The 27,585-nt window shown below is 40.0% G+C and overlaps 1 long non-coding RNA gene across 1 annotated transcript in view; it reads right to left on the reverse strand.

Moving 5' to 3' along the window:
• Window positions 1-21,095: 21,095 nt before the first annotated feature.
• Window positions 21,096-27,585, reverse strand: part of Xdh-ps1 (xanthine dehydrogenase, pseudogene 1) — a 100,572-nt gene continuing 94,082 nt past the window's right edge. Inside the window, exon 4 of the long non-coding RNA XR_010061419.1 lies at window positions 21,096-25,839. This is a non-coding gene — a long non-coding RNA (xanthine dehydrogenase, pseudogene 1). The remainder of the gene's footprint in view (window positions 25,840-27,585) is intronic.

Below are 27,585 nucleotides of genomic sequence, written 5' to 3' on the forward strand. Positions count from 1 at the left end.
CCAATTAAGGATACATTCTTCTTTCAGGGTTCTCACTGGCTTGTTCATAGATCACTTTGTGTTTGCTTTTGCTGCTTCACTGCCTTAGTTCTCCCTCCTCTCAACTCTTGTGGCCCCAGAACTGCACCTATCAATTAGCATGACAAATTGTTCTGGCTTGTCCTTAAAGGGAGTCCTTATAATGGCAGAACAATTAGGGCTAAGACCAAACCTCACTGTCACTGATATTATTGGTAAGTTAGCACAGAGTCCAGCTTCCTTTTCATGTTATTTATCTATTTATCTATTCATTTATATCTGGGGTGGCTTTCTTTGCTTAGTATGGGAGTATAAAATTATGGATTATCTTATAGGATAGTTTCTTGTGATTTACCAGTAGATGCCTTGCAACAAAGAAACAGTATGCTTACTCAGATAATAATTTAAGACGTTTTGTGGAGGTCATACTGCTTCTAACCCAACACTAATGCTGATTGTGTTGAGACTTGGTAAACATTGGTGAACGTCTATGTAGGATACATTGATAGCAGAATGCCAAGGGAAGCGTATTGTGATTATATTTAACATTCCCTACATGCTTGTCCTCTGGCCGGCTGCACTGTTTACATAAGCTGTGAAATCTTTTGAAGGTAGAGCACTGGGTACTGGCCTTTGATATTTAAGCATATCCCTAGTTCTAGCCAAAAATCTTTCAGCTTTCCGGTGTGCTATATTGGCAGCCAAAGAAATCCTTACCACTATGAAGTGCCCATACCTTCCTCTCCATGATGGACTTAGACTTTCTGAAACCATGAGCCCAGTAAATCTTTCTTCCAGTAAGTTATTTCTGTCAGGCATTTTGATCACATAAAAACAAAAGTAACGGTCTTCCTGGTTGCTGCCGCTGCAGAGACCCCGTGGGGAGCACCCCACGAGCGAACCTGAGCCTCGGGACCACAGGTAAGACCAAATTTTCTGCTGCAAGAAAGCTGCCTGGTGAGCTTGGGACACAGGAAAGCAGAATTTCTCTAGGACCGGGCACGTTCTGTGTTTACCAGAAGTCCCACACCCGCGGATCCCGGCCCGCAGCAGCTCTCTGCTCCCAGACCCGGTGAGAGAGAGACCCAACCGCCTGGTCAGGTGGGCACTCCTGAGGCTGCAGAGCGGAAGAGACCACCAACTCTGCTCACCCCTGCCCACATCCCTGGCCCAAGAGGAAACTGTATAAGGCCTCTGGGCTCCCGTGGGGAAGGGCCCAGGAGCGGCAGGACCCCTGTGCCTGAGACACCGCCGGAACCTGAAAGAAACAGACCGGATAAACAGTTCTCTGCACCCAAATCCCGTGGGAGGGAGAGCTAAACCTTCAGAGAGGCAGACAAGCCTGGGAAACCAGAAGTGACTGCTCCCTGCACACACATCTCAGACGCCAGAGGAAAAAGCCAAAGACCATCTGGAACCCTGGTGCACTGAAGTTCCCGGAAGGGGCAGCACAGGTCTTCCTGGTTGCTGCCGCTGCAGAGAGCCCGTGGGCAGCACCCCACGAGCGAACCTGAGCCTCGTGACCACAGGTAAGACCAAATTTTCTGCTGCAAGAAAGCTGCCTGGTGAACTCAAGACACAGGCCCACAGGAACAGCTGAAGACCTGTAGAGAGGAAAAACTACACGCCAGAAAGCAGAACACTCTGTCCCCATAACTGACTGAAAGAGAGGAAAACAGGTCTACAGCACTCCTGTCACACAGGCTTATAGGACAGTCTAGCCACTGTCAGAAATAGCAGAACAAAGTAACACTAGAGATAATCTGATGGCGAGAGGCAAGCGCAGGAACCCAAGCAACAGAAACCAAGACTACATGCCATCATCGGAGCCCAATTCTCCCACCAAAACAAACATGGAATATCCAAACACACCAGAAAAGCAAGATCTAGTTACAAAATCATATTTGATCATGATGCTGGAGGACTTCAAGAAAGACATGAACACACTTAGGGAAGCACAGGAAAACATTAATAAACAAGTAAAAGCCTACAGAGAGGAATCGCAAAAATCCCTGAAAGAATTCCAGGAAAACACAATCAAACAGTTGAAGGAATTAAAAATGGAAATAGAAGCAATCAAGAAAGAACACATGGAAACAACCCTGGATATAGAAAACCAAAAGAAGAGACAAGGAGCTGTAGATACAAGCCTCACCAACAGAATTCAAGAGATGGAAGAGAGAATCTCAGGAGCAGAAGATTCCATAGAAATCATTGACTCAACTGTCAAAGATAATGTAAAGCGGAAAAAGATACTGGTCCAAAACATACAGGAAATCCAGGACTCAATGAGAAGATCAAACCTAAGGATAATAGGTATAGAAGAGAGTGAAGACTCCCAGCTCAAAGGACCAGTAAATATCTTCAACAAAATCATAGAAGAAAACTTCCCTAACCTAAAAAAAGAGATACCCATAGACATACAAGAAGCCTACAGAACTCCAAATAGATTGGACCAGAAAAGAAACACCTCCCGTCACATAATTGTCAAAACACCAAACGCACAAAATAAAGAAAGAATATTAAAAGCAGTAAGGGAAAAAGGTCAAGTAACATATAAAGGGAGACCTATCAGAATCACACCAGACTTCTCGCCAGAAACTATGAAGGCCAGAAGATCCTGGACTGATGTCATACAGACCCTAAGAGAACACAAATGCCAGCCCAGGTTACTGTATCCAGCAAAACTCTCAATTAACATTGATGGAGAAACCAAGATATTCCATGACAAAACCAAATTTACACAATATCTTTCTACAAATCCAGCACTACAAAGGATAATAAATGGTAAAGCCCAACATAAGGAGGCAAGTATACCCTAGAAGAAGCAAGAAACTAATCGTCTTGGCAACAAAACAAAGAGAATGAAAGCACACAAACATAACCTCACATCCAAATATGAATATAAAGGGAAGCAATAATCACTATTCCTTAATATCTCTCAATATCAATGGCCTCAACTCCCCAATAAAAAGACATAGATTAACAAACTGGATACGCAATGAGGACCCTGCATTCTGCTGCCTACAGGAAACACACCTCAGAGACAAAGACAGACACTACCTCAGAGTGAAAGGCTGGAAAACAACTTTCCAAGCAAATGGTCAGAAGAAGCAAGCTGGAGTAGCCATTCTAATATCAAATAAAATCAATTTCCAACTAAAAGTCATCAAAAAAGATAAGGAAGGACACTTCATATTCATCAAAGGAAAAATCCACCAAGATGAACTCTCAATCCTAAATATCTATGCCCCAAATACAAGGGCACCTACATACGTAAAAGAAACCTTACTAAAGCTCAAAACACACATTGCACCTCACACAATAATAGTGGGAGACTTCAACACCCCACTCTCATCAATGGACAGATCATGGAAACAGAAATTAAACAGTGATGTCGACAGACTAAGAGAAGTCATGAGCCAAATGGACTTAACGGATATTTATAGAACATTCTATCCTAAAGCAAAAGGATATACCTTCTTCTCAGCTCCTCATGGTACTTTCTCCAAAATTGACCATATAATTGGTCAAAAAACGGGCCTCAACAGGTACAGAAAGATAGAGATAATCCCATGCATGCTATCGGACCACCACGGCCTAAAACTGGTCTTCAATAACAATAAGGGAAGAATGCCCACATATACGTGGAAATTGAACAATGCTCTACTCAATGATAACCTGGTCAAGGAAGAAATAAAGAAAGAAATTAAAAACTTTTTAGAATTTAATGAAAATGAAGATACAACATACCCAAACTTATGGGACACAATGAAAGCTGTGCTAAGAGGAAAACTCATAGCGCTGAGTGCCTGCAGAAAGAAACAGGAAAGAGCATATGTCAGCAGCTTGACAGCACACCTAAAAGCTCTAGAACAAAAAGAAGCAAATACACCCAGGAGGAGTAGAAGGCAGGAAATAATCATACTCAGAGCTGAAATCAACCAAGTAGAAAAAAAAAGGACCATAGAAAGAATCAACAGAACCAAAAGTTGGTTCTTTGAGAAAATCAACAAGATAGATAAACCCTTAGCCAGACTAACGAGAGGACACAGAGAGTGCGTCCAAATTAACAAAATTAGAAATGAAAAGGGAGACATAACTACAGATTCAGAGGAAATTCAAAAAATCATCAGATCTTACTATAAAAACCTATATTCAACAAAATTTGAAAATCTTCAGGAAATGGACAATTTCCTAGACAGATACCAGGTATCGAAGTTAAATCAGGAACAGATAAACCAGTTAAACAACCCCATAACTCCTAAGGAAATAGAAGCAGTCATTAAAGGTCTTCCAACCAAAAAGAGCCCAGGTCCAGACGGGTTTAGTGCAGAATTCTATCAAACCTTCATAGAAGACCTCATACCAATATTATCCAAACTATTCCACAAAATTGAAACAGATGGAGCACTACCGAATTCCTTCTACGAAGCCACAATTACTCTTATACCTAAACCACACAAAGACACAACAAAGAAAGAGAACTTCAGACCAATTTCCCTTATGAATATCGACGCAAAAATACTCAATAAAATTCTGGCAAACCGAATTCAAGAGCACATCAAAACAATCATCCACCATGATCAAGTAGGCTTCATCCCAGGCATGCAGGGATGGTTTAATATACGGAAAACCATCAACGTGATCCATCATATAAACAAACTGAAAGAACAAAACCACATGATCATTTCATTAGATGCTGAGAAAGCATTTGACAAAATTCAACACCCCTTCATGATAAAAGTCCTGGAAAGAATAGGAATTCAAGGCCCATACCTAAACATAGTAAAAGCCATATACAGCAAACCAGTTGCTAACATTAAACTAAATGGAGAGAAACTCGAAGCAATCCCACTAAAATCAGGGACTAGACAAGGCTGCCCACTCTCTCCCTACTTATTCAATATAGTTCTTGAAGTTCTAGCCAGAGCAATCAGACAACAAAAGGAGATCAAGGGGATACAGATCGGAAAAGAAGAAGTCAAAATATCACTATTTGCAGATGACATGATAGTATATTTAAGTGATCCCAAAAGTTCCACCAGAGAACTACTAAAGCTGATAAACAACTTCAGCAAAGTGGCTGGGTATAAAATTAACTCAAATAAATCAGTTGCCTTCCTCTATACAAAAGAGAAACAAGCCGAGAAAGAAATTAGGGAAACGACACCCTTCATAATAGACCCAAATAATATAAAGTACCTCGGTGTGACTTTAACCAAGCAAGTAAAAGATCTGTACAATAAGAACTTCAAGACACTGAGGAAAGAAATTGAAGAAGACCTCAGAAGATGGAAAGATCTCCCATGCTCATGGATTGGCAGGATTAATATAGTAAAAATGGCCATTTTACCAAAAGCAATCTACAGATTCAATGCAATCCCCATCAAAATTCCAATCCAATTCTTCAAAGAGTTAGACAGAACAATTTGCAAATTCATCTGGAATAACAAAAAACCCAGGATAGCTAAAGCTATCCTCAACAATAAAAGGACTTCAGGGGGAATCACTATCCCTGAACTCAAGCAGTATTACAGAGCAATAGTGATAAAAACTGCATGGTATTGGTACAGAGACAGACAGATAGACCAATGGAATAGAATTGAAGACCCAGAAATGAACCCACACACCTATGGTCACTTGATTTTTGACAAAGGAGCCAAAACCATCCAATGGAAAAAAGATAGCATTTTCAGCAAATGGTGCTGGTTCAACTGGAGGGCAACATGTAGAAGAATGCAGATCAATCCATGCTTATCACCCTGTACAAAGCTTAAGTCCAAGTGGATCAAGGACCTCCACATCAAACCAGACACACTCAAACTAATAGAAGAAAAACTAGGGAAGCATCTGGAACACATGGGCACTGGAAAAAAGTTCCTGAACAAAACACCAATGGCTTATGCTCTAAGATCAAGAATCGACAAATGGGATCTCATAAAACTGCAAAGCTTTTGTAAGGCAAAGGACACTGTGGTTAGGACAAAACGGCAACCAACAGATTGGGAAAAGATCTTTACCAATCCTACAACAGATAGAGGCCTTATATCCAAAATATACAAAGAACTCAAGAAGTTAGACCGCAGGGAAACAAATAACCCTATTAAAAAATGGGGTTCAGAGCTAAACAAAGAATTCACAGCTGAGGAATGCTGAATGGCTGAGAAACACCTAAAGAAATGTTCAACATCTTTAGTCATAAGGGAAATGCAAATCAAAACAACCCTGAGATTTCACCTCACACCAGTGAGAATGGCTAAGATCAAAAACTCAGGTGACAGCAGATGCTGGCGAGGATGTGGAGAAAGAGGAACACTCCTCCATTGTTGGTGGGATTGCAGACTGGTAAAACCATTCTGGAAATCAGTCTGGAGGTTCCTCAGAAAATTGGACATTGAACTGCCTGAGGATCCAGCTATACCTCTCTTGGGCATATACCCAAAAGATGCCCCAACATATAAAAGAGACACGTGCTCCACTATGTTCATCGCAGCCTTATTTATAATAGCCAGAAAATGGAAAGAACCGAGATGCCCTTCAACAGAGGAATGGATACAGAAAATGTGGTACATCTACACAATGGAATATTACTCAGCTATCAAAAACAACGAGTCTATGAAATTCGTAGGCAAATGGTTGGAACTGGAAAATATCATCCTGAGTGAGCTAACCCAATCACAGAAAGACATACATGGTATGCACTCATTGATAAGTGGCTATTAGCCCAAATGCTTGAATTACCCTAGATCCCTAGAACAAACGAAACTCAAGACGGATGATCAAAATGTGAATGCTTCACTCCTTCTTTAAATGAGGAAAAAGAATACCCTTGGCTGGGAAGGGAGAGGCAAAGATTAAAACAGAGACTGAAGGAACACCCATTCAGAGCCTGCCCCACATGTGGCCCATACATATACAGCCACCCAATTGGACAAGATGGATGAAGCAAAGAAGTGCAGACCGACAGGAGCTGGATGTAGATCGCTCCTGAGAGACACAGCCAGAATACAGCAAATACAGAGGCGAATGCCAGCAGCAAACCACTGAGCTGAGAATAGGTCCCCCGTTGAAGGAATCAGAGAAAGAACTGGAAGAGCTTGAAGGGGCTCGAGACCCCAAAAGTACAACAATGTCAAGCAACCAGAGCTTCCAGGGACTAAGCCACTACCTAAAGACTATATATGGACTGACCCTGGACTCTGACCCCATAGGTAGCAATGAATATCCTAGTAAGAGCACCAGTGGAAGGGGAAGCCCTGGGTCCTGCTAAGACTGAACCCCCAGTGAACTAGACTATGGGGGGAGGGCGGCAATGGGGGGAGGGTTGGGAGGGGAACACCCATAAGGAAGGGGAGGGGGGAGGGGGATTTGCCCAGAAACCGGGAAAGGGAATAACACTTGAAATGTATATAAGAAATACTCAAGTTAATAATAAAAAAAAAAAACAAAAAAACAAAAGTAACTAATCCGAGGCTGGGTACAAAGGCTAAATATTTCTCTTATATCAAAGACAATGGCTAAGGACTAGGAGGGGGACATTTGGAGAGGTGGAAGGGGAGGGGAGGAAGTGAAGGGGATAGAAAGGGGGTTGGTTTGATCAAAACACATTGTATGCATTAGGAAATTCTGGAAAAAAGCAGAAATTAAAGAGGATGAGCTATGATATATTTAGAGGTTTTGACATGCTTTTCTGGGAATGGCCCTATTGCTGGAGATTTAAAGTGATAGCAAAATTTCTCTTGTATGAATAAAGACTTCAGTGAATCCTATTAGTGTATGAATTTTTCTGTTTTCAATTATTTTTCTGAAGATCAATCTTATTTCTACCCACCTGGCAGTGGGCAAAGAGACACCTTGTTGGTGGTGTTTTTACATCAGTCAGGGGCAGAGCAGGTGGCAGTCCTCTGTTCGTCCTAGCTTGATGCCTGGCTTGGTGGCAAAACCTGGGACTCATAAAAATCAAATCCAGTACAGTGCAGGAATAACACAAACACAGCCCTGCATTCTACCATGCAATGCAGTGCAAGCAGGGAAAGACATTCACAGACCAGTCCTCTGCCCCAACTGCACTGGCAGGCCATAGTCACAGAGATCCACACAGCACAGCACAGCACAGCACGGCACAGCACAGCACAGCACAGGAGAGGGAAGACGATAGAGACCTGCAAGCCAGCATGCTACCTACTATACCTGCCCTCCCTCCAGCACATGGCACCGGCAGGCCATAGACACTAGCTTGCTGGAGGACGTCACCCAGTGGACCACTTAGCAGCATGGCTAGCCTGCAACAGGAGCCACCACAGTGTGAGAATTCATGGTAGACAGGTGGAAGACAATGCGAAATGGAGCAGCTTGAGCATTGTGAAGAGAAATGGAACTGGAGAATCATGGGTGGACAGGAGTATCCTTCTGTGAGTGGGGCCATGGTGAAGTCCCAGCCTGAGCTGTGAACGAGAGCCATGTCTGGGATGATGGCTATGCAGCAGCAGGGCAGAAGTCAGTGGCTTATATTAGCGCTAGAGAATATAGACAGAGGAGCCCCCTGGAGCCAAGTGGATCTCCAGGGACTGTGTCTAAATGGCCCCAACCCACCCCTCAGTGGCTTTGGAGCCCTGGACAGCTGGTCCCACCTCTCACTGGTTGCAGCACTCCAGAGACTGGGTTCTGTACCTCACCTAGGCAGCACAATGCTCTGGAGGCAGAGATGTGGGTGAGCTGGCCTGGGGTTGTGAATGTGAAGACCCTGCCTTTTGTCTGCCATAGCGTGGAACGGATGCAGAGGTGATGCCCCCTGCCCTCTGCCCTTTGCCACTTCAGGTAGTTGGGAGAGCTGCCTATAGGGTCCTGAGCATGGGAGAGCTAGCCCTTGATGCCTTCACTGGCCCTGTACCTCACCTGGGCAACACAGTGGGGCTGGCCCTGATGGTGAAGGCATGAATTGGCCAGATCTGAGGGTGTGAGAGTGGTAGGGCTGGTCCAGTCCTTTGCAGACTGCAGCATTTGGGAGAGTGAACCCTGCCCTTGATTGGGCAGTACAGAGGAACTGGCCCTGGAGGGCCAGTGTGTGTGAACCAGCCTGAGGACCCAAGAGCAGGAGAGCGGGAAAACACACCTTGCTTCCTGCCAAAGATGATCGTGGCATTGGGTTGCCTAATGAGTAGTGCTGCAGTGTTCTCCTTGATGGTGTAGTTAAGGGAGAGCCGGCATGCTGACCAGCTAAGCTACCACCCATGCCAAAATCCAAGACTCTGAATTCATCTACCCCAAAAATCTATATCATCTGTCAATGGTGGGACACATGAAAGAGCCAATTCTGCTGATCCACAGGGTAACAACAGGATAACCAGGAGGAGTCCTGATAAGGATCCAACATTGATGGTGTCACAGAAGCCAGAGATCTCAAATCAGACCAATGACTCATTGCAATGAACACTTGAAGTTAAGGTGTATGGACAAGAGGATGTACTGTGGGCCACACTGTGACATGCTACAGCTTCTCCAATTTTTTTATGCTTTGATTTTTGTTTGTGTCTATGTGTTTTTTATTTTGTAGGGGAGGTTGCATGGGTGAAGGGTGGATATGAGAGGATGGGGAGATGAGCAGGACTGGGGTGCATGATGTGAGATTCACAAAGAATCAATAAAAGTTTTTTTTTAAAGAAAAAAAATACAGAAAAGAAAAATTTTCACCTACCTATTTCCACTTGTTCTAGATTGTTTTAATAGAATTTCAACTAGAAATCATCAAATAGGCAAACGGAATTGTGATGAAAAAAATCTGAAGCAGGAATCTAACCATGTAACTTTTTGTATAAAGAATAAAGATTTTTATGTGTGTGTGACCATTGATGTCAGCCTTTTCTCTTTTCAGAAAAAAAAATCTTATTTCTAGAAGTGAAAATGCAGTGCAAATTCTCTAGAGCTTTTCATATCAGTTTCCACATTGTCTTTACTCTGCCACCACACCTTTCATGCCTTAACATTGCCCTTAAAAATTTACAAGAGCTTGCTACTTATTTTTTTCAATAAGTGCTACATTGCCATGGTTCACAATGTCAAAGCAAGCACTACATACCCACTAACCTAAAATCCTACCATTTTCGGAAAATGTTCACAAATATGTCTTAAAGGTATATAGGACCCTGGCAAAAAGCAGAAGGTGTGGGGTTGAGGGTGGGGGGCTTTAGGGGGATCCGAGAGCACTCACATGCACTTTGTGTTTTCACAGGTACATTATCAGGTCAGATTTTCAGGAGGCTATAAGTAAGAGAATATCCAACTTTCCAACTTCTAGAAGTCTGAACAATAGAAACAGTTAATTTTCTCTGTAAGAGATCTGAGGGTACGCAATGCCCAAGTTGGCCTGACAATTCCATTTCATGACATAGCTCCCATGCTCTTTCTATAATTCCATTTTGGCTGTTTCTCCTTGGGTTGTTTTTTTTTTTTTGACCCATTCATGGTCACAAAGTGACAGCTTCATTGTGAGGGCAGTGATCAAACTATGAAGGTTTTAGAAGTCACTTGGAGTATATCAAGTTCTTTGGCCAGATCTTTGACAGGCCTATGATACAAGTCTGGGTTTGTACAAAAAGATCTGAATTACATAATGTGCTGCCATAGTCTGTTCTTAAAAAAATAAAAAGAAGACAAGAAATATATTAAACCTTTTATTGTTGCTGCTGTTTGTTCTTTGTTCTGATGTTTGAGACAGAAGTCTGACTGACTGTTCAAGCCAGGATGAACCTTGCTGTACAACCAAGAGTGATTTTGACCTTGTGTCCTGAGTATGAACATGTACCACCATACCAGGCAAGATTCAACTTTTTAATGAATTCTCTTTCTTTGTAAAATGAACATGTTGGACAAAGTAATCTCTGACTTCCTTGCCATCTCTATATAGTTCTGGTTAGGAAAAAGACTAACAGAAAATTCAACAAATTATTAATTGTTGCTAATTTTTATTATTTGAGAATTTCACACATATATAGTATATTTTGATCAGCTCCATCCCTCATTCACTTCCCTATCCCTCCACTGCTTTTCCCTCCCAAAGTCATGTACTCTGCTTTTAAATTCTGAGTCCAATAAGTGCTGCTTGTATGTGCATGCTCCTCCTACTGGAGCATAGATGGCCTCTCAGGTAACTCATCCTTAAGAAAACTAACACTCCCTCTCCTAGAAGCTACCAGTTGCCTTCATGAGTCCTGCCCCATATCTGTACTGGGATTTGAATTAGCTTGATGCAGTGCAGTCCTTGTGCATGTAGTCTGTGATGGTTTGTATATGTTTGGCCCAGGGAGTGACACTATTTGGAGGTGTGGCTTTGTTGGAGTAGGTGTGTAACTATGGGCATGGGCTTTAAGACCCTTGTCCTAGCTGCCTGGGAGCAAGTATTCTGCTAGTAATCTTCAGATGAAGATGTAGAACTCTCAGCTCCTCTTGCATGATGCCTGCCTGAGTGCTGCCATGTTCCCACTTTGAAGACACTGGGTTGAACCTCTGAACCTGTAAGCCAGCCCCAATTAAATGTTGTCCTTTGGGCTGGAGAGATGGCTCAGCAATTAAGAGCACTGGCTGCTCTTCCAGAGGCCCTGAATTCAAATTCCAGCAACAACATGGTGGTTCACAACCATCTGTAATGGGATCTTATGCCCTCTTCTGGTGTGTCTGAAGACAGCTCCAGTGGACTTATATATAATAAATAAATAAATCTTTTTAAAAATGTTGTCCTTTATACGACTTGCTTTGGTCATGGTGTCTGTTCACAGCAATAAAACCCTAAGACATAATCACAGCAACTATGAGTTCATATGTGCAATGGTTCTTTCACATATAGAAAAACTGTTTAACTGTGAATGCCCCCTACTTCAGGCTCTTACAGTCATTCCACCTCTCTTTGGCAATGATCCCTGAGCCTTGAAGGGATGAGTGTGATATAGATGGCCTCCTTTAGAGTTGTGTATTCCATATTCTCTTTTTCTGCACAGTGGCAACTTGTGGATCTCTGGATTTTTCACCATCTACTGCAAAAAGAAAAGCTTTTCTGATGAGAGTTGCACCAACCTATGGGCATAAACATTAAAATTTATGGAATAGTTTATTGCGTTGTCTATTTAGCAGAATAATAGAATTAGGTTCTTCCCTACTACCTATGACTCAGCCATTCATGAGTATTTGACCCAGTTTATAGTCTAAGGTATGACTTCTGGCTCATGGAATAGATATTAAAGCCAACAGAGAAATGGATACAGAAAATGTGGTACATCTACAGCTATCAAAATCAATGACTTCATGAAATTTGTAGGCAAATGGATGGAACTAGAAAATATCCTGAATAAAGTAACTCAACTGCAGAAAGCACACATGGTATGCACTCACTGATAAGTGGATATTAGCCCAAAAGATTGGAATACCCAAGACACAATCCACAGACCACATGAAGCTCAAGAAGAAGGATGACCAAAGTGTGGATGCTTCAGGTCTTCTTAAAAGGGGAAACAAAAATATTCATAGGAGGACATATGGAGACAAAGTTTGGAGCAGAGACTGAAGGATTGGCCATTCAGAGCCTGCCCTACCTGGGGATCCAGCCCATATATATACAGCCACCAAAATTAGACAATATTGATGAAGCCAAAAAGTGCATGCTGACAGGAGCCTGATATAGCTGTCTCCTGAGAGGTTTAACCAGAAGATGTTAAATACAGAGGCAGATGCTAGCAGCAAACTGTTGAACTGAGAACAGGGTCCCTGTTTGAGGAATTAGAGAAAGGATTGAAGGAGCTGAAGGGGCTTGCAACCCCATAAGAACAACAATACCAATGAACCAGAGCTCCCAGGGACTAAACCACTCCACAAAGAGTACACATGGACTGACCCATGGCTCCAGCTGCATATGTAGCAGAGGACAGCCTTGTGGAGCACCAAGGTGTGGAGAAGCCCTTGATCCTGCCAAGGCTGGATCTCCCCAGTGTAGAGGAATTTCAGGGCAGGGGAGTGAGATGAGGGGTGGTTGGGGATGGGGAACACCCTTATAGAAGAAGGGTAGGGTGATGGGATAGAGGGCTTATGGCCAGGAAATCAGGAAAGGGAATAACATTTGAAATATAAATAAAAATTATCCAATAAAAAAGAAAGTTGTTGATTATTCCCATAATATTTGTACTACTATTGATTCGATGACTTTATCTTGCAAAGACAGTTTTTTTCATAGGTCACAGGGAACTGTGGTTAACCTTTGATACTGAAGTTAGAGAAGAGGCTTTATTTTTTAAAAAAAATTATAGAATTGTTTTATCAATGTAATAAGAACTTAGGTTATTTCAATGTACAAATGCTATAAAATAGAAATATCTAAAACTAATTCCACATGTAATATATGGTGATTCTTAAAATTAGCCAATAATCTAACTTAATTGGGTGTGAACTGTTTCTGAGCCACATATACTGTCTTATAACTGTCATCCAAGCACTTGGAAGACTGAGGCAGGAAGATTACATATTTGGGGTAATATGGGGTATATAGTAAGTTCTTAACCACCTTGAATGTAGGATAAAACTCTCTTTGAAACAAAAACAAAACAAAAGGCCTGGTCCTGTACTTTGACCATCCATTTTCATAGGTAGAATGTAATTTTCAATAACAGTTATGGACCCTTTAATAAAAGAATAGGCCAGGGCCACAGTGGGCTACAACTAAGCTATTTCTTTTCATGTGAGCCTATTTATCTTAACTGAAATCCCTTGAAGAAAAGCCACAGAACATGTAGCGATATTCATAATGCATGCAGCTGCTTATGAAACATTCAAATGACAAGGTTGTAGAAGTACTCCCATCTATATTTATTTACAAAATTCTTAGAACTATGTAATAACCTTTGTAAAGTAAAGTAACTTTCCATGGAAGATGAACTCTCTTTCATCAAATTTCAAACATCCTTTGTCCTGTACACCTCATAAATACCCACATTTGTGAGGTGCAGGTGAGTATAACATTGAACAGGCTGGCAAAGTATTTTGCTTTCTTCCTGGTCCTCATTTTCTACGGTGATGGTAAGGTCCAGGATCTATTACTGATAGAAATGTATGCAATATTGATTACTAGTTCCTATGGGTTAGGCACTATTTTACTCTATTCATCCCCCACAGAATTCTAGTTTATACGGCTTTATCCACAAGGTATCAAGGCTAATAGAGAAACAATAACTCAAAAATACATCACAGCTAAGAAATGAGAATATCAAGACTCAAAAATAAAACATCTTATTGTCCAGAGCTGCAGCCTAGAGTTACCTCATATATTTGCCGATATTTTTCTACTTAATGCATTTAGGCTAGTCATATCTTGACTGGGGATGTAGCTAAATTGGAAGTATACTTGTCCAACAAACACAAACCTTGGGTTAGATCTCCAGAAATACATAAAATAAATATGGAGTTGCAGTCCTACACCCCAGCACTCAGGAGATAATAGCAGAAGATTCAGAATCAAGATCACCCATGACTACATGGTAAGTTTGAAATAACTCTACATGCATGGGATTCCATCTCGATGATGGTGGTGGTGGTGGTGGTGGTGGTGGTGGTGGTGGTGGTGGTGGTGGTGGTGGTGGTGGTGGTAGTGGTGATGATGATATTCCTAATGTTTTGTTCTATGAATGACAATAACTTATTTCAAACTGCAGTTAATCTTCCGTCATCCTTACGTAATTACTATTCAAGGAGTGTGTTATCTTAGAGTTTAAATGCCTCCTTCGTCCAAGTCAGGTGGATTTTAATTGCTTCATTCAGTATGCCTTTCTGCACCTGTCCTGTTCAATGTTCTCAACTTTACTTTCAATGTTCAGCTGTCCAGTGATCTCAACTTTTATTTCCCATTCCTTGAGTTGAAGGCCTCCTGTGTCTGAATTAAAACTGACTTTGCCCTAAAAGACAAAATGATGAAATACCTATTATTTTAATTGCTCAAAGGCAGTGGACACTGTGTAGGAAACATGCATCGCCCCTCTCCACACACATACACTTTAGGGCATGACAGTGATGGATAACTCAGAGCTGACTCCCACTGTAAGAATGGCCTCCAGCTGCAGATAGCCCTTTACAGATAGTTATTGAGCATATTCATCACCACTCTCAAATTCCAGTCAAATGACAGTGACGTTTTATAAAACAACCCAAAATGACAAGAGCAAGAAAAGAAAAGGTACATATTTTTGTTTTACCTCTCTATATATCTTTTACATATATATTTTGTATAGTTGCATTATCTTATATCTGGAGATATTATTTATATATTATATACTATATAGTAATATTTAAATATGCCTTACATATAATATTTATGTGTTATATATATATATATATATTTATATAGTATTTCTTTTTCTTCTTTTAATTTAGTCTGAGAACCACATTCAGGATGGATCTTCTCTTCTCAGTTTAGCTATAATAAAGACACATTCATAAACATACCAAGAAGCATGTCTTCTAGGTGATTCTAAATCCAGTAAAATTGGGGATGAAGATTAACCCTCACAGCAACACCACAGGATGTGTGGGAAAAGCTGCAATGAGTTGGTGAGGGTCTATTTGAGATGTGGTCATAGAATAATGAGTTCAAAGCTAGTTTAGCTATGTAGGGAGATGCCCCCTCTCTCTGACACACACACACACACACACACACACACACACACACACACACACACACAAATGCACACAAACAAAAACAAAAACAAAATCTGTCAGTTGCCTACATCTCCTGTCTCCCCTTAGGTGACGACCCTTCTTTCAGAAACAGGAGATTTATTTTTTTGTTGATTATGAGTGAACTCAAGGCCAAGGAACTTGCATTTAAACATAATTTTCAGAGGTACTTCACACGCATGCAAACTTGAGAACTGTTGAACTGTGGCCTACCAGTGATAATAGAGAACCAATGTATTATCTCTCAAACATAGGAATTAAAAAATGACACATCAAGAGTTGAGAGTCTCAGCCTTTGCAATCTACCCACCCTCTAGCAGCGAGCACGACACACAGCAGGCAGGAGAGTGGAAGAGCCTTCACTAGGGTATCCACAAAGGACAAGGGAGACGGCCCTAATACCTAGAATGAAAGGGAATACACTTTCAAATTGATAAGATGCACACAGCATGAAACAAATCAGCCCAGAGCAATGCATATCATCAAGAAATATGACATTCCTGGAAGTAACTAAACGATCCTAAAAAACTTCCAGAAAAAAATCAAAGAAATTTTCACATGAAGCTTCATTCTTCAATGTTGTTAGTCTCCAGACATTTTCCTCTCTCAAAAATTATTGAGTGTGCATGATATTGTAATGTTTGGTTTGTATCTATCAATATAATATTTGTCATGTTAAAATTAAAACAGAGGGTTGGAAAGAGGGATCAGTGCTTAAGAGAATTTGGTCCTCTTTCAGAGGACCAGCAAACACAGGGCAGAAGACAATTTACCCCATGGCTTCAGTTCCAAGTGTCTGATTTCTTCTTCTGGCCTTTACAGGAAATATGCATAAATGTGGTGCAAAGACATATATGTAGACAAGAACACTCATGCAAATACAATAAAATAATAATAAAAAATTTAAATTAAACTGAGAAACATAAAATGATTTATACATATTAATCTGTTTATACAATACGTATATATACTAATGAAACAGGCAAATAAAGCAGAATGCATATTAGGCAAATGAGTTTGATTTGTATATATTTGCAAAAGCCTTTAATATAGATATTAACTAGGTTCTTATATTTGCTTCTGTTGGGATCTACTTTTTCCTTTTGGTTGAAGTAGATGAAGTAAATTCTATGTCACATACATATGTAAATTGAAGAGGAAGAAGACTATAGATTTTTTTCCGTTATCTGTTGATATTTTCTTAGATATGGCACTAAGACATTACTAGTGGGGAATGATTGGTGTTATAAAATAAAGTCAAAGCAAGAAGGTTATATTCTGCCATTGGCTTTTCTGGGCATGCTCATACACACCTGTAGCCCTAGCACTTGAGATGCAGAAGCCTTTTGCTTCTTGTAATCCTTTTGATTACAAGTTAAATGTCAGATGGACCTGTAATGATCAGACCTTATCACAAAACAACAATAACAACATAGACAGTAGGGAATTTTGCATTTGAATGGATCTTTTGTGCATGCATAACTTTGAAACATCATAAATGAGTTATTTGAGAAATATTTTTCCACTTAATTATACAGCTATTCAAAATTGACATATTCCATTACGTAATATACTCCAAAACTAATCACTTTTAATATTATGAACACTAGTCTCACTTTTTTAATGTCTTAAAGTCTTAGGAAGCCAACAAGTTCACAGTGGTAAATCTAAGTTTCCAAAATGATAACTTTTAGATGAAAGCTTAAATTATATCATTGAAAATAGATACTGCTGGTTGATTTTTCCTTATACTGACAGTCTCACTTTGTTCCTATAGAAGAGAATGCCTGCTAGACACATCAAAGAAAAAAATCTAGTTATCAGTCACTCTTTCAAGTAAAATTATTGTTCCCTCACCAAGGCAATTCATTCAGTTCACAGTTCAGAACCTCACAATTCCTATTGTCTTGAGACAACTATAAGGGGTTACAGCATAATTCTCAAATCATCATACACACTGTACAAATATGTGTATTTGAAAACTAAAGATTTAATAAAATTAATCACACGGCTACATATTCAATGACATTAATCAATGAAAGCGTTCTGCAAATGAAACGGGTGTGAAGATAAAAAAGATGTTAAGTATTGTACTGTGGTACAGTACATTAGCTTGTGCCAAAGAGTAGTTTTCTCTTCCATTCATTTGCACCATTAGTGCAATAACATCACAAAGGAAACACAGTTACTTTTATTATGTTTAAAGCATTGCTGGTCCCCAGCAAGGATCGCTGACTCTCATGAAAATCCTATAAGGATGCCTACTATCTCACAACTTGACTTAAAAAAAAACGTTAAGTGTGGGGAACATGTATAATGAAAAAGGGGAGAAATTAGGGTTGAAGGATTGGGCAAGGATAAGGTGACTGAGAACAGAAAGGAATAATGGTTAAAGATGGTGGTTTGAATGAGTGCCGTCCACTATAGGCTCGGGGATTTGAACACTTGGCCCTAGCCGGTAGTGCTGTTTGGGAATGTTATAGAGTCTTAAGGAGGTACAGCCTTGCTGGAGGAGGTACCTCACAAGGAACAAGCACTGAGTATTTATAGTTTCACCCAATTTGCAGTCTTTTCTCTCAGCTTCATGTTTGTGGCTGAATATATGATCTCTCAGCTTCTTGGTCTTGATGCTAGATGTGCAATGTGCTGTCATGCTTTCCACCATGATGAACCCTTTTTAATTTTTGTGTGATTATAGTATACTTAGAGCATTTTCCATTCTTCCCTTCCCTCCATCTGAATACTTCTGCATTCCCTTCTTTTTCATTTTAAATTCATTGTGTCTTTCTCATTAATTTCTGTATAGTTATTTCTAAATATATAAAGAAAATCTGATCAGTATTGATACTGTTACATGTACGCATCTGTTCTCAAGATTAACCATTTGGTATTGGATAGCCAATTGCTTTTCCTGAGGAAGGCTGTTTCTCTTGCTCTCAACATTCTTTGGTTGCCTGTACTTCTCTAACTAGCCCCCTGGGCCGCCCCATTAGCATGTCTACTGGTGTCAACCTTGTCCAAGCCATGTTTTTGCAGCTGTGCTTGTAGGGCTCCATGGGTGTAGCTTCCTTGTCATTTCTAGGCGATGCAGTCTCATATCAGATGTCCTGCTCTAGCTCTTAGAATCTCTCTACCCTGTCTTCTGCAATGCTCTCTGAGTCTTAGGTGCAAGAGTTGTGGTATGTAGATTTATTATTTGGAACTGGATTCTACAACTCTATATTTTTATCAGTCGTAACTTTCTAGAATGATCACCTTCTACTACAAAGAAGACTCTCTTTGATTAGGGGTAAGGACCACATGTCCTTATCCATGGATATAAGGACAAATATTTAGAACGTTGTTAGGGATTATGCTGATTTAGTAAAAGGGTACTTGTAAGTTCCCTTCAAAGTCCATGACTTCTATCTAAGCTAGATATGCTGTACCAGGCATAATTTGCCTTTTGTTGAGTAGGTCTTAAGTCCAATTAGAGAACTACTTATCTACCCAAGGTACACATGCCACTTCTCCACCATTAGAGTTGTCATGCTGTTCTGGTCATTATTGCAGTTCATAAGTGTCATAGCTGGATAGGACTATTGGACGCCATCTCTCCTTTGGCAACTTGTGTGGTGCCTTCTGGGGCCAAGAAAACTAGTGCCCATGATGGATTTTTTACTCTTCTAGAGCTTCAAGCCAAAATAGACTGTCTCTTCCTTAAGTTACCTTTGGTCACAGTGTTTTATCACCACAAAGGAACAGTAACTGTTACAGTGGGTTAACCAAAACTAACGATGTATGAAAAAGGCTTACGGAAATCTAATAGTTTATAAACTAATTTCGATACAACTTTTTGATAAAGGAGTTTCAACAGAATTACTTTGCATAGGTATACAAAGCCAGTCCCATTAGACACAGATTATTACATAAAAAATAATCCCAGTACAAGGCATGTAATAATTCTTACATGCTGTTGGTCTGAGATGCCCCAGAGTTTCCAAAAACAACAGAGGCTCTTGGTATTGCTCTATCTGATAAGACCTTATTGTCAAAGACACCACAACTTTGGTTGTAGGAAATCTCAAATGGACTGGGAAATTTACTTCCTGATGGATAACTTTCATACTACTAAAAGATGTTTTGCAGGCTGCAGGGAGAGACAAAGCAATAATGGTCTAACAGAGTGCTGGACCCTGCATGCTATAAATATGGATCTGCCAGGGAAGATGTCCCTACTGGTGTGATTTTGGTGTGGCTACCATGGGGTAACTACTTTCTGACTAGATTTGAGACCATCTCCACAGAAAGGAATTCTGTGTCTCATACGGTAATGCCAGTCAAAAACTCATGTCCTAACGTAGAACCTATTATCTATATCTATATCTGTATCTGTATCTGTATCTGTATCTGTATCTACATCTACATCTACATCTATATCTTTCTATATCTATATCTATATATATATACATATGCTAAATGATCATGCTATCAAACTGTCTTCTAAATAATCATGCTTATACTCCTAGACGTCGGCTTCTCTCAACCTTGGTTAAAGGGGCTTCTTTTTTCAGTAGGCATCAGTCAACAGAAAGATGCATACACAACTGGTCACAGTACTAAGAATAAGAGACTCAGCCCTAAATGTATTATCTATATTGACTCCACCACCAAGACTTAGGGAACAGTATAGAAAAAAAGGCAGAAAAAAAAAAATGAAAGAACCAAAAGAGGCAGGGCAGTGCTATGAAGGTTGTCTTCTGGAAATGACATGGCTCTCACAACCTTAAATTCAGATGTGCATCTCACAAGACCCATATGACACCAAGACTTTCAAAATTAAAGATGGGATGCTATTCAGGCTCCACCCTTTATTGAAGAATTATTCGCAGTGGATAGTTGCTGAGAGAAAGAGAGAGAACCATTGTTTTAGAGGATGAATAGGTTTATCATGCTTCTGTAGACGGCCCCACATCCATGCTTATATGGGCAGCACTAACTAGACTTACTATGTTAACAAAAAATAAATTACATGAAGTTGAAAGAAGAGGACTATGAAAGAAAACATAGAGTAGTTGTGATCATATTTCACTGCATATATGTGTGAAATTCTCAAATATAAAGAAACTTTTTAAATGCTTTTAAAATAGTTGCAAAGGTGGTACAGAGAATTACTGTGTATTTTTTCTACAGATTCCTATGATGCTAACATTCTACTTAACTACTGCAAAATTATCCAAACTAGGAAGTTAGCATTCATGCACCAGTATACACAAGATTTATTTTAGTTTCATCTATATTGGAACTAATGTATCTTAGTTGTTTTCTGTTGCTGTGGGAAAAAACACTGGCCAAAAACAACTTATGAAAGAAAAATGTTTATTTGGGCTCACAATTCCAGCTTTCGGATAGATAATAGCCTTCCATGGTGAAGTAGCATAGCAGCAGACAACCATGTTGTTAGAAATGGCAGCAGGAGCAAGAGCTGACAGATCACATTTTTACAGCAAGCATAAAACAGAGAGTCAGCTCGTGACTGGCTGAGGCTATTTACTTGGAAGACTCACCCCTGGTAACATACTTCCCCAACCAGGCAGCATCTCCTATCCCTTCCTAATCAACAATACCAACTGGGAACCACTAATTCAAATATCTGAGTCTATGGATGACATTTCTCATTCTAAGTACCACATGATATAACTCTCTATGTCCAGTTGCAATCCAGGATAGATACTGTGTTCAGTTATCATGATGATTTACTCTCTTTCATGTGGAGTTAGATCCTTAGTATTTGTTTTGTAAGATTAATGATGCTTTTCAGTGCCTAGCATTAAACCCAGGGTCTTGAGCATACTAAGAAAGTTTTCTACTACTGAACCACATTCCCAGCCCTAGCTTTGATGCTTTGGAAGAGCACTGGTCAGTTCTTCCATGCACAGCCCCTCAAGACAGCTTTGTCTAAAGCTGTCTCGTGATTTAATTGAAATTGTGAATTTCTGAGTACAGTGACACCAAAGTAAAGTGCCCTTTTCATTGCCTTATATCAGGGCACATGGCATCAATGGCTTAGTTCAGGCGATATTAGCCTTGTCCGCTTGGTTAAAGTACTACCTGCTGAGGTGCTCTTCTGCGATATTACAGCCCCCTTTCAACATTCTGTTCAATAGAAACAAGTGGCTAAGACTATGCCACACAAAAGAGGAGTGAGAAAGAGTTAAACTTTACTTCCTGGCATATCAAGACTTTGTGAATCAGTAGGAAGTGATGAACACCTATAACTCCAGCACTTGGGACACTGAGCAGAGATGATGCCAAGCTGAAGACCACTAGCTTCACAGTGAGACTTTATCTCAAAGAAACAAATAAACAACACACACCAGAATGAATAGACGTGTATTAAAATAAAGGCAACAATTGGTAAAGGTTTGTTTTAACAGTATACAATCTAGTATACAATCAAATGGTTTAATACAAAAATATTATACATGTATACCATAGACTTCTTTTTTGATATAATTTTATTGGATATTTTATGTATTCACATTTTAAATCTTATCCCCTTTCCTGCTTCTATGAGGATGCTCCCCATCCCACCCATCCACTCCCACCTCAACATCCTGGCATTCCCATACCTTGGGGAAACAAGCAGCCATAGGACCAAGGGATTTTCCTCCTATTGACGCCAGACAGTGCCATCCTCTGCAACACATGCAGCTGGAGCCATGGGACTGTCCACCCATCTGTACTTTTTGGTTGGTGGTTTAGTCCCTGGGAGCTCTGGGGAGTCTGGTTGGTTGATATTGTTGCTCTTCCTATGGGGTTGCAAACCCCTTCAGCTCCTTCAGTCCTTTCTCTATCTCCTCCATTGGGGTCCCTGTACTCAGTCTGATGGTTAGCTGTAAGCATCTTAATCTGTATCAGTAAGGCTCTGTACCAATCCCACATCTGATAGAGGGCTAATATCTGATATATACAAATAACTCAAGAAGTTAAGACTCCAGAGAACCAAATAACCCTATTAAAAATGGGGTACAGAACTAAACAAAAATTCTCAACTGAGAAATATCGAGTGGCTGAGAAGCACCTAAAGAAATGTTCAACATCCTTAGTCATCAGGGGAATGCAAATGAAAACAACCCTGAGATTCCACCTCACACCAGTCAGAACGGCTAAGATACAGGGACAAAGTGTGGAGCATGGACTGAAGGAAGGTACAGACTGGGTCATCCAGAGACTGCCTTACCTGGGGATCCATCCCATATGCAGCCACCAACCCCAGTCACTATTGCTGATGCCAAGAAGTGCTTGCTGACAGGAGCCTGATATGGATGTCCCCTGAGAGGCTCTGCCAGTCTCTGCGTGTTTTAATTTACATTCTATAAATGAAGAAACTCTGACTGTGAAGAAAGAAACCGAGACTGACTTATTTCTTTTGATGACCACCAGCAGCCCTATCCATTCTTTTTTATGCATGAATAAAGCTTCGATGTGTAAATAATAGCAGATTTTCATTTGATAATTCTTTTTGGAAAGACATTTGGGGTTAGTAAATGTGCTATTTTCCCCTAATGTGAAGTGAGATCATATTATTTAGAGGAAGCAGTTGACTATTTTAAAACATCAGACTACTATACATGCCGGTCTCTTGTATTGTTCATCCTGTTCTGGTATTTTATAAGCTTCTTGAATCTATTATATTCTAACAATCAGTAGTCTTTGAAACTTATAGAGGGTTGTTTCTTTCCTTTTGGAAAGTGACTTAAGATGCAGGAGATGGCTTTGTACTCCAGGCTGGCCTGGTAGTCATACGTAGCCCAAATTTGCCTTAAATTCACAACTTAAATGCACAACATGAACTCACTATCTTTTGACTTGGCATTCCAAATGTTACAAGTACAAATACGTATGTGCCACTACTTGTGGTATAAGTGATTTCTACAAGTATTTGATCTACTATATTCTCTGTTTTCCTCTATTACTCCAGTTTAACATCCCAGTCAAGGTTATTGACAAAAACTGTGCTTATTTCTTCTGTGGTTTTTGTTTTCTTAACATTTCCATTTTATTATTTTTATTATTTCTCTTTATTAGTATCTTTCTTTGGGAATGTTTTCTGTTTTCATTACATATAATTATAAAAACTTTACATTTCTTTTTTTATCATGTGAACCACATCTGAATCTGGTACCGGTGATGGTTTTGTGTCTTGAGAGGGTATTTATTTATGCCAATTTTGATATCATGTCAGGCTTCCTTTCTAGGCTGGCATCTAGTCACATGTATAAGAGCAATAACTACCAAGGTATATATTTTTACATTTGGAAATGAGCATGAATTTTGTTCTAAGCTGTTAGCATAAGTCTGTGTTAATCTTGTCATGGTGTGAGGATGTTGTTGTTCTTCTTGTTGTTGTTGTACTTGTACTTGCTGTTCCTACAGTTACCCTTTGCCAGCCACAGATTTTCAATTGTTGTGTCAATATCTACTCTTTAGAGTATGGGTTGTTTGCTTAGGGTTAATTTCTGAATGTTGCCTGTTTTCATTTTACCACAGAGAGACTATATCTCTTGCATCTCTCCAGCTCTATTCTATTGTTTTAATGTGATACGTATCACACTGTGGTAAAGACCAGGGAATAGTAGCATTATCTGATGATGTGTTCAGCCACATTCTTAGAAAGGTATTTTATCTCTGAGTCTTGGAGCAAGGCTTTAGAAAATGTTATTGCCGCTGTAGATTTGGTCTAATGAGTATGATTGCCTTCCTTTTAGAGGCCAGGGATGCTCCTTTGATTTGTTATCTCCCCCAGGTGCAGCCCTAAAATGAAACTTTTATTTTTTTTCTTTTCTGTTCTTCCCATATAGATATAGGCAGGATCTGCCTCAAATTAGCATATGTTCATGTCTTATGACTCTCCAAATGACCCTGAGTATTCTAAAATTTTCAGTTATATGGTTGCCATAGTACCTCAGTTTTTCTAAAGGTTCAACATAAATTAATAATTTGCAGTTAAGTTTGCCTTATAAAATTGGACAGATTAGACCCTACAGTGCTGTGCATCTTTTTTTTTCAATTTCACTTCATTTTTATTGTCTTCCATGACATGTAGGTGGAGGTTTTAATCTCCCTCTGCTGTTACACTGAAAACTGTGAGTGTGGCTCTGAGGTTACAACATGGCGCTTAGTGGCTTGAGAGATACAAGCTTTCTGAATATGGCATGCAGATCTAGAGAAACTGTGGCTTAAGCTTCAGGAGGTGTGTGAGAATCCTGGTTATATAGGCCATTCGATGAGTAGGGACTTAACACAAATACTTCCTAAACTCATTTCAAACACATGATCAAAATAGACTCAAATTACCCAAGCTCCTTCTTTGCTACTTAGGCCAACAGCTCCCCATTTGCTTATTGGTTTGTTTGCAACTCTTATTTGGACCAATATTGTCCATTTTCTAGAAAATGCCATCGTGCTGAGTCCCATGCGGCATGTGGAAATCTGGATACTACAGGCTGTGCTTGTGGCTACAAGGAATCCTCGCTGTAGTACAAAACACTGCTGAACACTTCTCTTCAGGTCCTCACAGACCAGGATTTATAGTTTTCTGGTATTCCAGTGACACACGGGGTGGTGAACTGGTCCACACAAGTGTTTCGAATCTTTTCCGGAGTGGTAGGGATGTCTAGCTGGAAAAGTTGTTTTGTATTATTATCTCCGTGCTGAGCTCGAGCTGTGTGAATGGTGTTTTGATGGCAAAGTAGATAGAAGAAGCCATGAAAAGAGGAGGCTCCCAACAGTCCCGGAGTAGTGATACTCTGAACTCAATGGGGATGCTGCCAAACGCAGGGATCTTGTAGGTACTGGGGCCATGAGTGTGCAGGTTCCCTTCAGGGGAGTAGTGCAGCTCCTCCATAGTGAAGAGACCAAGGTCCTGAACAAATGCCCCTTCTACTTGTCCAATATCAATGGCAGGATTCAAGCTGGAACCAACATCCATGACGATATCTGTACGGGGATTCTTATGATCCCCTGTTTGTTAAGCAGTCAATTTCTACTTCAGAGCAAGCCAGCCCATAACTGAAATAGTGGAAGGGATTCCCAGAGTTTGTCTCAAAGCTGTAGCCAAGGTTGGGTGTACTGGAAGAGAAAAGAGAAAAATGAGTGCTGTGCTTCTTTAAACCAAAGCTAGAAGTCCCTATTGAGGATTTAAACATAATAATATAAATTTATTTATATTTGGAGCTTGCTTTGTCTTCAAATAGAGATGAATTGCAGATGTCTGAGAATATAGCAAGTGGAAAAATAAAGAAATCTGATATGATACTGTTGCAATATTTCAAACAAAACATGGCAGTTTGGTTTCCTTTTGCTGTTATTCTGTTACTTGTTTTGCTTGGGGTTTAGAGTATCATCTGTGGCACAATAGAAAAGGGAGGTTTGAGAATTAGATAGAGGTAAAACACAGTAGTCATATCAGTAATCTGGGTAGGGAAAATTTAACATGAATAATTGTCATAACTGAATTATCCACTAAAGAAGTGAAATATTTCTGAAAGAATAACAAATTGGGGAAACAGCCACTATCTCTAGGGCCGAAGAGGAAAGTCACAGAAGGAAACTTGGAAGTGAGCATATCACAAGAGATGAGATTCAGACCTTGTTGGGAAATTGTGGGTATATCCCAATGGAGGGTGGCACAGATGTGAAATAGCAAGCAAAAAGCCATTGTGTATTGTCAGAGGAACACTCTGACACTGTCTGCTGTGGCATTGGCAAATTTACTACATCTTATATCTGTGGTAAGTTCTAAGCAAATACTATTATCCTTCGGTTCAGCTACTCTATTGCAACTATTTGCTCAAAAGAAATGAAAACATATTTACAAAGACTCAGGAAGGAACATTCTGAGATGATGGAAATGCTCTCTCTCTTGATCACAAATGCTTCCCACTATTTGCTCAAGTTTATATTCTTAAAGTTTCTGAAAACTCACCCCACCTAATATTTCCATTTCAAGCAATGTTGCTGGAAAGGGGAAGGTCTTCATATAAGAAAAGTTAAGAAAATATAAAGGTATACAATGTTTGTTTAGGTTTATTTATTTCAAGAGAAATGTAACAGAATTAGTCAGTAGTGCTGAAGGCCTGCCTATTAGAATGTTTCATAATAGGTTGCTGTGGTTTTTTGCCTGCAAGTGTTAGCTTATTTAATATGAAGGTATAATAAAATGAACATTGTCTGTGGCCAAGCTTAAACTTTATCTAGGGGAGTGGGATTAAAAGAGAATAACAGAGGATTGAAATATGGGTTTCTCTTCCTGGTGTTACTTAATGCAATTTCAGTCATCTGGTGGCTCAACTGAAATTGAATGTTCAGAGATAGCATCACAAACATTGTGTTTTGATTGGTGTTGGTGTGTCATACATACCTTGCAAAAGGATCTTATGAGTGTTGTCAGGAAGAAAATAAAACCAGGAAAACAACAACCGAGCAGGTGTCCTTGCTCCATACAAGAACCGAGCAGCTCCATACAAGAGTGAAGACTCTAGCTTCTAGCATTCATGCAAGATACAAAGGGTGTATGATGGCCTCTGATTCTAACACTTAGGAAACAGACACAGATCATCTCTATAGCAAATGACCTATACAGAATAGCCACATAGACAAGTTGTGGATTCAAGTGAAACTCTTGGCCTCAAAATAGAAAGTGGAGAGCAAATGGGAGAAGACACTCAATGTCAACCTTGGGCTCCCACATACATGTGAAAATTTGTGTACCTGCACCTACACACGTGTGCCACAAGCAAGCAATCCAACACTCACATGCAAATACACACACCCACAGACACACACATATATACACATACACACACAACCAAACAG

The sequence above is a fragment of the Rattus norvegicus genome, chromosome X (genome assembly GCF_036323735.1).
Source record: "Rattus norvegicus strain BN/NHsdMcwi chromosome X, GRCr8, whole genome shotgun sequence".
NCBI lineage: Eukaryota > Metazoa > Chordata > Mammalia > Rodentia > Muridae > Rattus > Rattus norvegicus.